Raw genomic sequence first — 15,066 nt, 5'->3', positions numbered from 1 at the left:
ATTTAAGCTGCACTTTGGATGTGCACTGGATGTTGTAATATTGAACTAATGTGAATTACTAATCCTTTTGAAGTTCTAATAACCTTCCTGCTACATATGCTCAAAATGTTTTGTACCCATGCGTAGATTAGTTTGGAATTCATCCTGTATATTAATTTTAATATTACTTAGTTGTTCATGTATAATCTTTCTATTTACCCCTTTATATTCTCATTCATTGTCTTCCAGTGCAAGCCGCTTCTGTTCCCATGTGTTTTTCCCACTTGTTCTCTGGCACGTGTCCTGTTTTGGTCTGGCCAAGGTCATTTCTGAAGTGCAGAACACAGTTTCACCCAACCTGGCTTGTACAGTTTGAAAAAGTTACCAGCTAGCTAAAGAAAGGGAGAGATGGTGATGGATTGAACCAGATCTTAAATTGGAGGTTACTTCAGACTGGTTGCTACTCCACATTTCACAGCGTGTCAGGATCCAACAGTGGAAGAAGGGAAGTGACGCAGCCACCTGCAATCCCGAGCTCCCCAAGTGCTGGTTATGTGGCAGCGATGATTTGCAGTGGGGTAAGAGCCAGTTGGCCCTGTGGATGTGGCTTTAGGTGGCTTTCTAATAATTAACAGTTAGTGTGGCTCAGCTTGGTGTGAATGGGAAGTGCCATGCACAAGAACTGTCACTCCAGAATGTGAGGCAGAAGATGAAATTAGTGACTGACACAGATGCATATATTTCTATGCCTCCAGATCTGGCATCCCTGTACAGGCAAAATGTTCTAGTAACAGCTCCCCCTGTATACCTTGGATCCACAGAAGAGCTAGTGTTGTGATGAGTAACATACAGAAGACATAGGTGAGTGGTATTTTTAGCCTAGCCATCAAATTTTTGAGACACTTCATAGGTTGGTGTAGGCTGGCTTTAGTCATCTTTCTTAGTGTTTGCAAGGGCTGGTTCTGCACCTCATCACTGACTGACACAAGCTCCTTTCCTCATCTTTAAATTGGTAAACTTGCCTCTCTAAAATATTTCTCTTTTTCTTTTGCCTCGTGTAAATGGTGAACTGGTGGGCCAAGGGAAGTGTCTTGCCTTTGAATGAGCCATCACAGAGCAATGACTGTTTCAAGACCTTTTTTTGGATGAGTATACAATACAGGACTCTTCTCATGTATGTCTGAATATCAAGGGCAGCATTTATTTGGGCAAATTTGGGTCCTGGTCTAATTAACTGCACAGGCAGATCATTGTGATTTTAATAACACTCAAGAACAAGAAAGTTTTAGCCCTAATTGCAAGATGGGGTCACAAGTAGCAATTTGATGTCTTGTATCCAATCAAGGAGCTTATGTTCAGTGTCTTTTGTTCCTGGTTTGGGCTCTTTCCCTTTTTCCTGTTGACTATTTATTAAGTGATGGCACAGAAACATCCAATGTCCATTATTCTAATTGTTGTCCTGTTTCAATTTAAAATGATTTCTGTGTCACGTCCAAAAACATATAGACTCCTTTCATTGCCATGACAACAGCAAGGCATGCCAATGTTAGCAATGTCTGCTGGAAAAAAATGTCAGTAAAAGCGAAACTCAGTTAATTGAGATATTTCATATGAAAATCCAATTTTCTGTAGGATCCAAAATCATGCAGCATTGTGGAGAAGTAGTTAAGAACAAGCCCTAGATAAACAGTCTAATGCTGAATGTTTGGTCCTGGCCTAGGCACAAAAAAAGATCTTAGAAAAACAGTGAAATTGGAATTGGTCATAGCCCTGGTATAACGTCTGGATCAGAAGATGATAGAGTTAAATGTGGTTACTAAAAATAACGGATAATTACTATCAGTTTTAGAAAGAAAAAGACTTGATGTTCAAGTGCACATTGTTCTTTCATTATCATACCTTTCTCAGTCATTGCCTAAGATTAGAAGTATATTTGATGAGATCGCATAACAATACGTTCAAAACTGATAAATAATTCAGCAATTCATACAAAATAATAGGAAGTCATTGATGTAAAACAGGTCTTGTAGAGCTTAATGCTAGAAGAAATCTGCCTTAGTCCCAGTGAAGGCAGGAAGGAGGAAAGCCAGTGGGGTGGGACTTGAGCCATCTGCAGTCATCAGGAGGGATTATTTCTGTTTGAAAAAGGAGGTGGGAGCACAGAGCTCATGGAGGCAGCACCTCCAGCCTCCTTTCCCTTGAAACCTGCACAGTTGTGTCAGCTCTTCTGACCTCTCTCTGTGCTTTGAAATGAAGCTGGAGACCATCTTGGAAACAGAAACCGAGCGTGAATATCCTGCAGTCAGGGGCATTACCTGCTGAATTCTTGAAATGTGTAGGTTTTGAAGACTTCTGCTTAGACTTGCTATGAGGGAAGAGGAGAAGATGAATGATGTTGCCCACTGAGGATCTGTGACTAAAGGGTTCTCCCATACAACTCTTGTCAATTTTTTTTGGTGTTTTTCACCCAGTTAATATGTAGCTGCAGACCACTACAGGACTAATGTTTCCTCTGATGTGTCCTCAGGGTGCCCAAAAGAGTTTCAGGAGCCTCTGCAATTCCCAAAGGATGGAAGTGCTAAGTTTTCATTTAATGATAGTTTGACTCTCAAATGAGATGGCTGGTTTCTAGTGACAGCCACAGGCGATGCCAGAGCAAATGCAGAGCTTGTTCCCCTTATTTATATCCTTGTTGACCTACTGGTACTGTTGTAGCCTAGGATGCTGTTGGCATCATTTGGGTTCTCAGGAATTTTGACAATACTTTCCTGCTTCATGTGAGAATTCAAGAAGATAAATTGCAGTGGTCCTTCGGAGGATCTTGGCAGCTCTCTGTGGGCTGAAAACCTTATGAAAGTTTGGTACGCCACACTGATCTTTTTTTCTTTTTTATTGCCCCCTCTACCCCCACCTTTAGTTGGCAGTATGCTATTTTGCAACAGTAAACATTGGAAATCATGGGGCAAAGATTTTCAAGCCATCTTAGAGAATTAGATACTCTGATTACAACAGTCTACATTATAGTCATCATTTATGTTTAAAAATATATGTATTTGAAAATGACAGGAAGATTTTTCATTTAGAACGTTACTATTAATTTGCTTCCTTGAGTCTTTGCATGTTCTTGGCACCTTGGGTCCCAGTCTGGAGAGTGGCTGCATAACGTCTCCAGTGTAACTTAGACTGAAATAAATGAGCCTCTGTGGAAACAGATACATCTGCATCCAGCCATATTGCAAGGTGAGAGGCCTACACTCGCAGTATTGCAAGGTGCTTGACAAGCTGTATCAAGACTTGACAAACAAAACAAGAAAACCTTGCAGCTTTATGAACTTAATATCTAGGTGTACATAAAAACATTAAACATTTGCAAACCCAAGAAATTCCTTGAGAACTGTACAACACGTGGTTGCTGGTGGAGCTTGCGAGCCAAAAAAACCTGCAGTTAATGATAAGGTTTGTCTTCATGCTGTGGTTAACATCAGTATGTGGGTGTGGGACGTGTCAGCATGTTGTAGAATGTGTCTGTTTATTCCTCTTTCTGTTCTGTGGAATGGCAGATCTGCTGGACACTTCTGATTTTAGTGTATTTTGACACATTTGTTGTATTTTTTAAGTTTATTTATTAACAGTATCCTTTAGCTGACATATTTTAAATACTTAAAGAATGCTTTAAAATATTTTTATGATTTACCCCATTTTTAGTGATGTTTTTTAGCCTGGGTGGGTCAAAGACTATTTCCAAAGCAAGGCGTTTGGGTTTTATTCTGCTGCAAACAACTATGAATCCATGCGTAGCCTCTAAGGGGACAGAATTAAAAAGCGGTGAATAGCTGGGATCTGCCCCCAAAGCTGCCAGTGTCATTTGATCTACTTTTGGTTGGAACCTTTGTCATGAAGTGCAACAGCCGCTCTGGGGAGCTGAGATCTACCCTTGGTAAATCCCCTACCCACTTTATACCTCAGAACAAATTATTACGGATACGTGCTTTGGGCTGAGAGGCGGCCTGTACAGGGGAGAGGCACAGTAAAGATGGGCTGTAGGACAAGGACATATGGATGGGAACCCGGGTCTGTCTGAGGACAGCAATCAGCAGATGCTAGGGAAGAAAAGGCAAGAGAGCACATGGTAGTGAACCCCCAAATACTCTGGGGCTTTTTGTGGGTCAAGGCGTTATTCAATCAGACAAAATATCTTTGGAAATCCGTCTTGTTTTTCTGCAGTCCCTTTTTGATCCCAGGTAAACTCTTGCTACTTAGTGACCTGCAGTTTTATAGCTCAGTTACGTGTGTATTAAGAAATAATCTCTCTTTTGCTTGTTCTGAATGTGACATCTACTAGTTCCACTTGTCAGCTTCTAGCTCTTCTGTTGGAAGAGACAGTAAACAGCTGTTCCCTGTTCACGTCTTTTTTGGTTGCCAGTCTTACTAAAATCCTGTTATCTTCCTGCCTTAGGCTGATGTATCCAAATGTACACAATTGCACCCTGCACGGAAGTTTTTCTTTTGCTTCTCTTGTCAGTTTTCCCATTTATTTCATCAAAGTCTTTAACAATGAATACCAATTAAATAATGACATCCCTACCATTGTGTGGACCATAACCAATCCATGTGGGTGTAACTGAAATTTTTCATTGTTTTCTTTCCAGTGTGGCCTCACTGATGTCATTGTTGCTGCCACCATCTTGGCCTGTAATTCAGGCTTGATAGTAAGCTTTCCCTATTTTAGACCCAGAATGTCAATCCCCAGTGACACTTTTCCTACTTGTTATTGTTACCCTGTTCATTTTGTTTAAGCCAAAGCTTTATTTTTCAATCTACTTCTGCTCGTCCAGCACTGTGACCAGTTTTTCCTTTTCTGCACTTTTTGGGCATACAGCATCCATTTCTCTTCCTTTCACTGACTTTCCAATACATCTGTTCAATAGGCATCCTCATCTAAATAGGTATTTCATTTCTCTAACCTTTTAGTTTGCTTTTATGCAAAACCACCTGTCTGCTATTCCTTGCTCTTTAAGAAAACAAACACACACTTGTTTTGGTGCTGTTTTCATTCCCCGTGTGAGCAGCCTGCTCCCGTTTTGCCTGAGGAACAGCCACCCCTGCTGCACACGGATCCCCTGCTCCAGCCCTTCCCTGAGCGAGGGGTTTGGGCCCCTCTTTCTTCTGCACCCCACTGGCTCTTGTTACAGCGTCCTTGATGGCCCCGGCAGGGAGCCTCTTCACCCCACCGGCTTCCTGCAACCTCGGCCAGGGGCTGTGCAGGTGCACCCCGCTGTCTGGCTGCTACCCGCTCTGCTGCACCGCGACAATTCCGCTGCGCTGAGGTTGCGTGTCTCCTTGTCCCTGCTGACAGTCGCCCTGCGCGGGCGTTGCTTTGCAACTTGTCTAGGCACGGACCGGAGCCCCGCGGCCGCGATCCCGGCTGCGCTGCGCACCCCTGGCCGCTGCGCACCCCTGGCCGCTGCGCACCCCTGGCCGCTGCGCACCCCTGGCCGCTGCGCACCCCTGGCCGCTGCGCACCCCTGGCCGCTGCGCACCCCTGGCCGCTGCGCACCCCTGGCCGCTGCGCACCCCTGGCGGGCGGGCCGAGCCCCCGCGCTGCTGCCGCCTCTCCCGGCGCTGCTCGCTCGGGCCGCGCAGTTCGCCCCGGCCACGCGCTCCGCTTTCCCGCCGCGCGGCCGGCGGCGGCTGGCGGCCCTGCGCGCGGGGGCGGGCGGGCTCCTGGCGGCCTCGCGAGACGCGTGCGGTAGCCCCGCGAGATCTCGGCGCCGCCCTCCCCCGGCCGCCCGCGTCATGTTTTCTCTTTGACAAGCCGCCGCAGCAAAGGACGCGGCTGCCGGCGGGGACTCGCCGCTCGCCACGGCCTCGTGGAGCACCGGGCTAAGCTCCGCCGCCTCCCCCCGCTGCCCGGTGAGCGCTCGGCGCCGGCGGGCTGGCGAGCTCGGCCCCCGGTGCGGACAGGGGCGGGAGGGCCTGAGCGAGCCCGGCGGGGGAGGGGGGTTCTCAGCGCCGCTCCCCACCGAAACCAACCGCCGTCGTGCGGGGCGCGGCCGCGGGGGGGCAGCTGCGGCCCCGCTGCACCCCGGCACGGCCCCCCCGCCGTGTGGGGCGGGGACTGCGCCCCGTGTGCCGCCGAGGGGGACTTGGGGGAGCGCGGGGGGCGAGGCCGCAGCTCCGGCTGCAGCGGCCGGGCCGGGGGTTCGGTGCGACAGGGATGGGGACACGGGCGGGCAGGGAGGCCCTCAGCTGCCAGCGCCCTGTTGCTGAGGGTGGGAAAACGGCGGGCGGCCGGCAGCTCTTCCTTTGTAGGGAGAGGAGGAGGAGGCTTTTTGTGCCTCTTCAGAGCGGTATCAACTGTGCAAAATCTGCGTTGGGATCCGCGGAGCCTGCGCTTTCCCTTTGAGCCTCATGAGCGCGGTTGTAGCGTGGCTGTACGTTCTTTCCCCAGTGTTAAATGCACCTCTGGCTGTGTGCGTCTTGGGTGGATCTGGCTGCTGTCACAAAATGCTGCCTGAAATCTGTCATGTTGGCCTTTGTTAACTACGTGTATGACTAGAGGTGTTTCGTGTATCTCCACATCTGTCATTTGAATCGCATTGGCTCCCCGTGGCTTATTTGCTGGCTCTTATTTGCGGTACTGAAAAATTACACCTGTACTTTTGCATATAGATTATTTACTTTGTATTGTAAAGCAATGCCTTAGCAAGTGTATTATTTTTTTAAAATTGCATACAGTTAATTTATTTTATAAATTATTGTATACAAGCTGCTTTTGACTTTTTTTAGGGGCAGAACCCTATTGTTATGCTCTCTCCTATTCACAGTGTACATAGGAGAGGTTCATGTGCACATGGTGAAACATCTTCATCTGCTGCTTTAGACCTATTCTTCATGTCACATATCTAAGCTGATTGTTGCTTCATGAACTGTTTAATTTGCTGTAGCAGGGACCACGTGCTCTATATGTGTGCATACATATTGCGTACATATTGCATACGTCTATGTGCGTGTGTATTCTCACTGTGTCATGAGGTTGATCAGAACTGTAGTTTAGCAAGGTATTTTATGCTGTTACTTTATAACAAAAATGCAAAACTATAAATTTACGCATACTGATTTTAACGGTCCTTGTTAGACGCCCCATATAAACCACGTTATCTCTGTTGCACGGGCATGTGAGACTGTGGAGGGCTTGGATCTCAGGGTTGAGTCTCACATAATTATGGGGAAAAATCTAATAGATGTTAAATCTGAAAAGGTAGATTGTGTACCTGGTCAGCCTGCTACTGCTTCCCAGTATTCTAAAAGGAATCTATCAATTTAAAAGCAGTGCATTGTTATTGTGCTACAGGGCTGAAGAAGGGCATTGCCAGTCTCCTGGATCCTTGCACTTACAGGGAATTTGTGAGGTGGCTTTGTATACAGTAGTTGTCTCTCAGCATTAAACATTTTAGGGCTCCTCCTTTCCAAGCATAAACAAAGCTGTGTATGTTTGAGGCTTTCCTCTTTGCTCTTCTTATTTAAATGTGTTGTGTTTGTTTTGTTCATTGTCTTAACATTAAGGATAACCATGTTCTTGTGGCTGGAAGTATGTAAGTTGAAGGGGGAGTGGGCTTGTTGAAATTTTTTTCTGCAAGGTGTGTAAAGGAGGTATTGATATCTAGTTGTTAATTAAGAGTTATAGGGATATAAAGTCTTGGACTGACTTTTGCTGAAGGACTGCTTGGCATAGTAAGAATATAACACAGCATTTTTAAATTCATTTAACCCTTGAACTGAAAGGTAGTTTGCCAGTGAAAGCTTTTTTTTCTGTTATTTCAGAACTGAATTAAATGGATATTAATTGACTAGAAAAGGATTTAAGTGGCTTGACTAAAAATCTCAGTTGTTTTCTGTCTTTAGTTTGCCAGTTACAAAAATCCTAATCTTCATTTTTGGAGAAAACAGTGCAGGGGTGTTCTGCTTGTTTTAAGGTATCAGTGATGACTGAAGTGGCACCATTTTCCAGATGGAGACAACTAGACGTGAAATTAGTCTTTGTAGTTTGGTAGTAAAATTAAAAGTATATACATTTAAATACTTTCGTTTAACAATCACTTTTAATATTCCAATCTTTCAATTTTTAATATAATTATTCTTGTATTTATGGAGTAGAGAAGCATTTTTATCTTCATTTTAGAAATAAGTACTGGAGACAAAAAATATTGTAGGAGCAAACATTTGAGTTTTGGTCATGGGCTGTTACAAAGTCATTATCCTTTCAATACATCAGTCCTCATTTAGATACTGTACAGATACTCTGCCTCTGTTTATATAACTGGAAAGGTTTTTATCTCGTGCTGGTATGTTTTAGTTAAATGTAGGGTGTATTTGTCTGTGGCTGATTTGACTTCCTGGTGTTGAAGTCATCACAGTGAGAGGTGAGTACAGTGTTGGTTATGTTGCTTTCTCATGAGTGGTTCTCAGAAGTACTCATACTCTGAAATTGTGGGCAGCTTTTCTTTTTTCTGTCTCCCTGAAGTGGCTGACAGTCATATGGAACATTCACATCTAGCACGAGTTTTCTCTTCATAAACATCTGAAGTAGCCCTCAGAAAATTAAGCTCCACTTACCTGGGGCTGCTGAAGTAACCGGCAGTGTGCTGCAGCTGCTCACTGGGCATCACTGTAACCCTTGGAATTTCTGAAGATTTAAAAAGAAAACAACCCAGAACCCAGTGGCTATGGAATTTGCCAGTGAGCAGCAAGTGTAATTGTGGCCTGGGCCCTGGCCAGGTATATTCTCTGGACTTGACTGCCTGTCGTGATTGACCTGATGTCATCAGGCTTGTTGGGAGGGTGTTCAGATGGCTCAAGCAATCATGTTCTCTGCTGGAAGCTGGAATTAATTTACTGTTTAAAGAAGAGCCTACTGTTTGAGTCCTCCTTACAACTAATAAAGGGTTTTTTTAATTGTCAGCACTGCAGACATTTCATCCTCAAATGTTTCCTTACAAATGCATGAATTTATACAACAGAAGTTTCTTTTCTAGTTAGTTATACTGAGAGTACTTTGAGTCAAGAAGTTGAAATGTTAACACAAAGTGTATACTTCTGCATTTAAGTTGCAGTCTAGCTCTTGAGTCTTTTTTCTTTTTTACACTCTGAAACAAGAAGTTGCCTATTGAAGTAAAAATGGGCTCAATTATATTTTAAAGCAGAATTACCTACACCTTATTCACTGTATGCCAGAGGAAGAAGTGATTCAAAATCTTACTAAGAGTACCATCAAATAATTAGTTTGTAAGTCACCCCTGGAGGTCATGCAGTCATGGAATCACAGACTGGTTTGGGTTGGAAGGGACTTTGAAAATCATCTAGTTCCAGTCCCCCTGCCATGGACAGGGACATCTCTCAATTGAGCATGTTGCTCAAAGCCCTGTCCCACGTGACCTTGAATTCTTCCATTGATGGGGCATCCACAGCTTCCCTGGCAACCTGTTCCAGTGCCTCACCACCCTCATTATAAAGAATTTTTTTGCTATGTCCAGTCTAAACCTACCCTTTTTCAGTTTAAACCCATTGTCACTACAGGCCCTGATAAAAAGCCTCTCTCCATCTTGCTTACCTGCCTCTTTCCTGTATCCAGAAGGGCTGCAGTCCCCCTCTCTGCTGCCAGCAGACCTGACTTGGAAGTTAAATGAGATCACTGACCTGGTTGAATTTTGAATATCTACACCTATGCAGATTTTACTGTTTCCTATCCATTGCTGACTTTCTTGATTTAAAATCGTTATTACTGGTAACAAAATCTATTAACAATTTTTCTAGTTTTTATTTTAAAAAAAGCCTGTTCCTGTGTCTTCTTGTGGCTGGAAGCACCAAGACTACGTGGTTAGTAGTAGTACAAGTTAGTAGCAGTACAAATGATCGTACCTTTAGGGGAGAGTGGTAGTGATAAAACCTCCCCAGGGTTTTCAGGCCTGTCCCAGTGCAAGATCAGGCACCTTTCTTCTCTCCAGTTGTTGGAATGGGGATTTCTGCTTCTCAGCTCCTCTTCTTACTAACTGCTTTTGATGATTATGTATGTGGACTGTCTTCTACATTCCCAGCTTTTGTTTCAGTATGCTGGAAAGCAAAGTTGGTAGTTGGCTGCAGAATTAATCTGAATTAGGCTATCAGTAATTCGGTTTCCATATGCTGAGCAGAAGGCTAATGCAAGGAAGAAAGCTAGTGGACATTCTGACCAGTACAGACAGATGTTCAGACAAATCAATTAATGTTAGTGTGTACTTTGTTGTAATGTTTTTCTTATGAGCAGCTGTAGCTGCTGTTCTTGCTTGTTCTTTCTGGTGTAGTTCCGTTTGCTCATCATCGTCCTGTTCCAGATTTGTAGGGGACCATGGCTTATTTTTTCTGCCTTGTTTTACTGCCCATCTCCTATTATCTAGCACCTCCTTTTCCTTTTTAAATTTTGCTCTAATGTCTCTTTAGTTTCAGTTCTCTGTTGATTTGTAGTAATATCTCTGCTGTGTCAGTACTTTCTGATTTATCATTTACTCTTTTTCTTTTCCGTGGCTGTTTTGTATAGATCTCACATCTGTCATGACACTGCACATAGACTAAATGTATTGGCCAAAAAAGAACATTTGAGGAACGTTACCTTGTACAGTGATCTACAGTGCTTTTTATACATGAGTAAAATTTTGAATAAATAACTCTATTAGGCAACAGTGTATCCTGTTACCGTTGGTTTCAACTGTCATAGTTTGCCCTGGCCATAAGCAATATGGAACACCTTGCAGGTTTTGTGTTGCTTGTAGGTTTTACATTGTTGGGCTATGACAAGGCAGGATTGGAATTAATTTTATGTATTTCTGGTTTCTAAATTAACCTTTCCAGAAAAGGGTTGTAAACGTTGTTTGGAGCCCTGATATATGCTGCTAAATTGTATCTAGACCACTCTTTATTTATGAAAAAAAGGAAAGCAGATCAAACAGTTTGTTTTTCTTGTAGTTTTGCTATCTGAAAGTTGAATAACGATTGCAAAAATTGCTGCATTCTAACAGTAGTGTCTGCCTTGTAAGAAGTCTGAAAGACTGCACTGGTAAAAAGTTCAGGTGATGCGTCGTTTTATGGAATATTAGGAACTGTTAGGACTGAAACTCAGCAAAACCAGAAAACAGCCCTTCTGTGCACAAATCCAAGGTATGGCTGCATCTTGAGTTCCGCATGCAGTTCTGGAGTCATACAGATGGACATGCAGATAATATACTGATACTACAGGTATGTGATTATATCAATATAGATGATAATATAGCAATAAAGGAACTGAAAAAGTGGTAAAGTAATATGGTATGGATGATTAGAGGGATGCAGTGCGTCTGTGGAAAGGGAGAGTCTTTGATTTCAGTTGATGCTGCACAGGAGAAATAAAATAGCCACATTTTTTGTGTGTCAGTTGTATTAGGAATTGGACAGAGTATTAAGATAATAATTTAGTAGATTCAGATACAGAACAAAATCTTTGTTTTACTGCTAAAAATGTTACATTTATGTGAATTAACAAAACCTATAAGGGTTCTAAGTGCTTATGCTGCGAAACTGAAATGTTGTAACTTTGAAGAGATTCTACTTGTATAATAGAATTGTAGTATTATCATCAAAGTGAGGCAGCAAATAGAAACATATTGCATCAGGTTTTTAGTCATATTTCAAATAGATAACTGTTCCAGACCTGTGATCAGCTATGTATACAGAACTTCTGCTTTATTAAGAAAACATCCCAGTAAAAAGTTTTTGAATAGTCAGTCTCACTTGCAGTGGATGAATTTAATTATATTCTTAATGAGCTAGTAGAATTACCTAATTATTCTGATTGTGAAATCTTTCCTGAGTTTTGTGTAAGCCACAAATACCTTGATTATTTTTGCCCATCTGCAGAAGTTATTTCTCACTGTTGCAAACGAAGATTTAACTACTCTTAACAGTATTAAGAGCTGTAGTATGCCCTGGCTGCCATCTGTTTAAATATTAAATTTTCTAATCCCTTTCAGAAACCTCCCCGGTGACATCATGCTTGAAGTACCTCTGGCACAGTTTACTGTGGGACCACTCATGTTGAAAATAGTAAACAGAACTGCTGTGAACTTGAGGAAGATCATTGTCCGTGAACACACGCTGAAGACCTCTGTCCTTTAAAAATACATTAATCTGCTTATTTGTTAAAGTTTTTATTCTCTTGCACTCCGTTCAGAAAATATCTTTACCTATCCGTTGGTGAAAGGTGGTATAATGTTACAGTGAAGCAGTAAATACAATTCAGGCATACGAGTTTCATAACCAGTTCTTTACGTGATCTTTAGTTTTGCTGTTTCCTGCCTTTGATTTGACTGTATGGACTGTATTTGATTGTATTAAAGACTGTATGGACTTCCAGCTGCTTGTGTTACAAGCTTTTGTAATCAGGTTCCCATAAAGTAAAGTTAAATGTAGTCATTGTCTTAGAGAGGTTGCTGAAATTGCTAATTGCAGAGAGGAGAGCGTGAGTGCTTGTGAGGTTTATTTTTCCTCTGAGAAAACTTTTGATTTTTAGGACATGTAATGTTTACAGCTTTATAGGTGCAGTTTTTCAAGAGCTTTGCAGAAAGTAAAGCTTTCAACTGCTTTTGTAGCAGTTGTAAGAGTCTGAGCACTTAGCTTCAGTCAGAATAATGGGGTTTGTCTGTGTTTGATTCCTGCTGTAGTCAGACCAAGTTAAAGAACCATGCGGTAATATATAGCTTCATTAAATTCTGACCTTGTTAGTGTCTTCAGTGTGTGTACTAGAGTCGCTGCCCTAAGAAAATGTGTTTTCTTCATATTGATTTGAGATACTGTGTCTCATTTTATGCATATTGATTCTTAGATTGTGGTTCATCAAGTGGTGCTGTCATCTTGTTTCCAGAATTCAGAAGCTTCTGGATCATACTTAAATGGGTTTTTTTCATTACCTTTTTAATCTGTTAATTTGCAGAAATTAATCCTGGTTTTGCTGTGGGATATATCTTAACCCTTTGTAAATGCTGAAGTAATTTTCTAGCTCTTCCCACATATCTCCTAGGTTTTAGGGTAGGCTGTCAAGGCTTGTTTTAATTGTTTTATACCTATATATTATTTATGCAGGGAGTGAATATTCTTACATTTTATTCAGTTGACACTGTTAAATTTCTTTATTCTACTATTCAAAGAGTTGCTCAAATCTTTTTTTATGATTGCAAGTGATAATATCTATGTTTTTTCTCTCCAGAAGCATTCTACTAACTTACTAGTGAGTCATAATATTGCTTCGTACAACAAGTGATTCTCTCCTGTTATTTCTCTGGCTGGCATGCCTTGCTTTTTCTGAGCAGAAAAATATGCCAGTGTTTTCCAAATCTTCAAGTAAGAGGATTTTGTATCTTGTATACATTTATACTTGTAGGGGTTTGTGGTGATGACCTGATAGTCAAACCTTCCTCACTTGTATAACCCATAATGAGATAATTGTATTAAAGAGATGGACATTGTGCAAGACACAATGTTTCCAGTATTTCTGGTTGTCAGAAAGAAATATTTGCAAAATCTCTTGAAAATGGGGGGTTTATTTTGAAACACTTTATGTAGCTTCTGTCCCATCTCCACCTTTCTTTAATTCATCACAGAAATCTTTTTCTTAGATGTATACGCAGCACATTCTCAGTAGTTTTTTTTAATCCAAACCATAGAAAGGAGCTTCCTGTTTACTTCTATTAGGATAAGTTTGTCAGCTATGTGGAAGCAGCTCTTGGGTGACGAATTCAACTATCTCCCATAATTTCCAAGCTACCATGGAAAGGGAAGACTATGGAAATTCTTTCTGGGAGGTTGTGTACACATTCTGTCCAGGGCAAATCTTCCCTGCTTAGCTCAGAAAAAGGATCTTTATAACCTTATAAGCTCTGACCTTCAACCCCATGCTAAAGTCCTTTAAAAATTATTATTTCCTCCCCCGAAACATTTATAGCAGGATACCTATTTTGTTATATCTCCTAGTCAGTTTAACCTCAGGGTATTGCTCATGCATTCATACAGTTGGTGGCTTGGTATTGTATGTATAAAATAAACAAGCTGGGATTAATTACAAGATAAGTTCCCCTTTCTGTTTCTGAGTGTTTGAATTGCTGTGGTGACAGAGAGAAGAAAGGAGCCCTATTTATAGGTTATCATTTCATAATTTATTTCCGTTTCGTGGAAGAAACTTGTCAATTTAGTTACATGCATCTCCAGTCCTTTATTTTCTTATTATTCAAGATACAGGGATAGTTTCTATTTCCTTAGAAAATATGTAGTTTTCCTCAGTAAAAGCATTTACTGTTTGGCCTGTTTCATTAGTGACAAAATCATAAATTGAAAGCTTATTTGTACAATGTTCTGTTGTACTTAATGATTACTTGCAACAGGCCTTTCACATGTTAATACATGTGATTGATTAGTTATTTTAGGCAGGCTTACATGTCAAAAATGAATGTTTTTTGTGATCTGTAAGAAGTAGCAGGTGGTTTCAGGATGAATTAATTCCTGTTTAAGAAAACCAAACTCTTTAATAGCACTGAATATTTTAAATCCTTTAAAAATACTTGTTAGGCCACTGAAAACTGTATTCTCTCCCCACTTTAATCTTTTCCTCTGTATTTTAACTCAAAAGGGAAGATGTATTCATTATTATTAACATTTACTCTGTCTTGCTGACAAACATTTGCAGGTTCTTGGTTGTTTGTGTTTTTTTGGTGTTTTTTTTTTGACACTGTCTAAACCAAAACCTTTTTAAAAATCATGGTGTAAGGAAGCAGAACAGAACAATATGGAAAAAGAGGAACTTAATTTTTTTGTAAACGTTCATTCTCTCCGAGTTCTTGGCCATGTGGAAATGCGTGCCAACCATGTAATTATTGTAATTTCATAATGCTTATAATTGCTTGTAAGTTGATTTATTTGCATTTGAAACGCACCCTATTATCTTCTTTTTATGCTTACTAATTATTGCAAGATGTGAAGACTTCATCCTGAGCTTAGAATTTGAGTGATAATGGCATAAGGTAATTCATA

At 41.5% G+C, this 15,066-nt stretch overlaps 2 protein-coding genes across 9 annotated transcripts in view; one reads left to right on the top strand and one right to left on the bottom strand.

The window, feature by feature from the left end:
- The window catches only part of LOC136106993 (enhancer of mRNA-decapping protein 3), a 361,619-nt gene that overhangs the window by 217,158 nt on the left and 129,395 nt on the right, over positions 1-15,066 (bottom strand). The gene's annotated exons all lie outside the window — the stretch shown is intronic.
- HERC1 (HECT and RLD domain containing E3 ubiquitin protein ligase family member 1) overlaps positions 1-15,066 on the top strand; it is a 110,977-nt gene that overhangs the window by 12,866 nt on the left and 83,045 nt on the right. For 6 of the 8 annotated variants that reach the window (XM_065847333.2, XM_065847329.2, XM_065847332.2 and 3 more), the window contains exon 1: positions 5,742-5,892. The exons of 1 other annotated variant lie outside the window; for it this stretch is intronic. The gene's annotated coding sequence lies outside the window, so the exon portion shown is untranslated. Of the gene's footprint in view, positions 1-5,741; positions 5,893-13,261; positions 13,384-15,066 lie in introns of those variants that run through there. One more of the 8 variants, XM_071813758.1, reaches the window with a different exon arrangement.

Source organism: Patagioenas fasciata, chromosome 12, assembly GCF_037038585.1.
Source record: "Patagioenas fasciata isolate bPatFas1 chromosome 12, bPatFas1.hap1, whole genome shotgun sequence".
Classification (NCBI taxonomy): Eukaryota; Metazoa; Chordata; class Aves; order Columbiformes; family Columbidae; genus Patagioenas; species Patagioenas fasciata.
The sequence above is the reverse complement of the archived record's forward strand: the minus strand, read 5'-3'. Positions and strand labels throughout refer to the sequence as shown.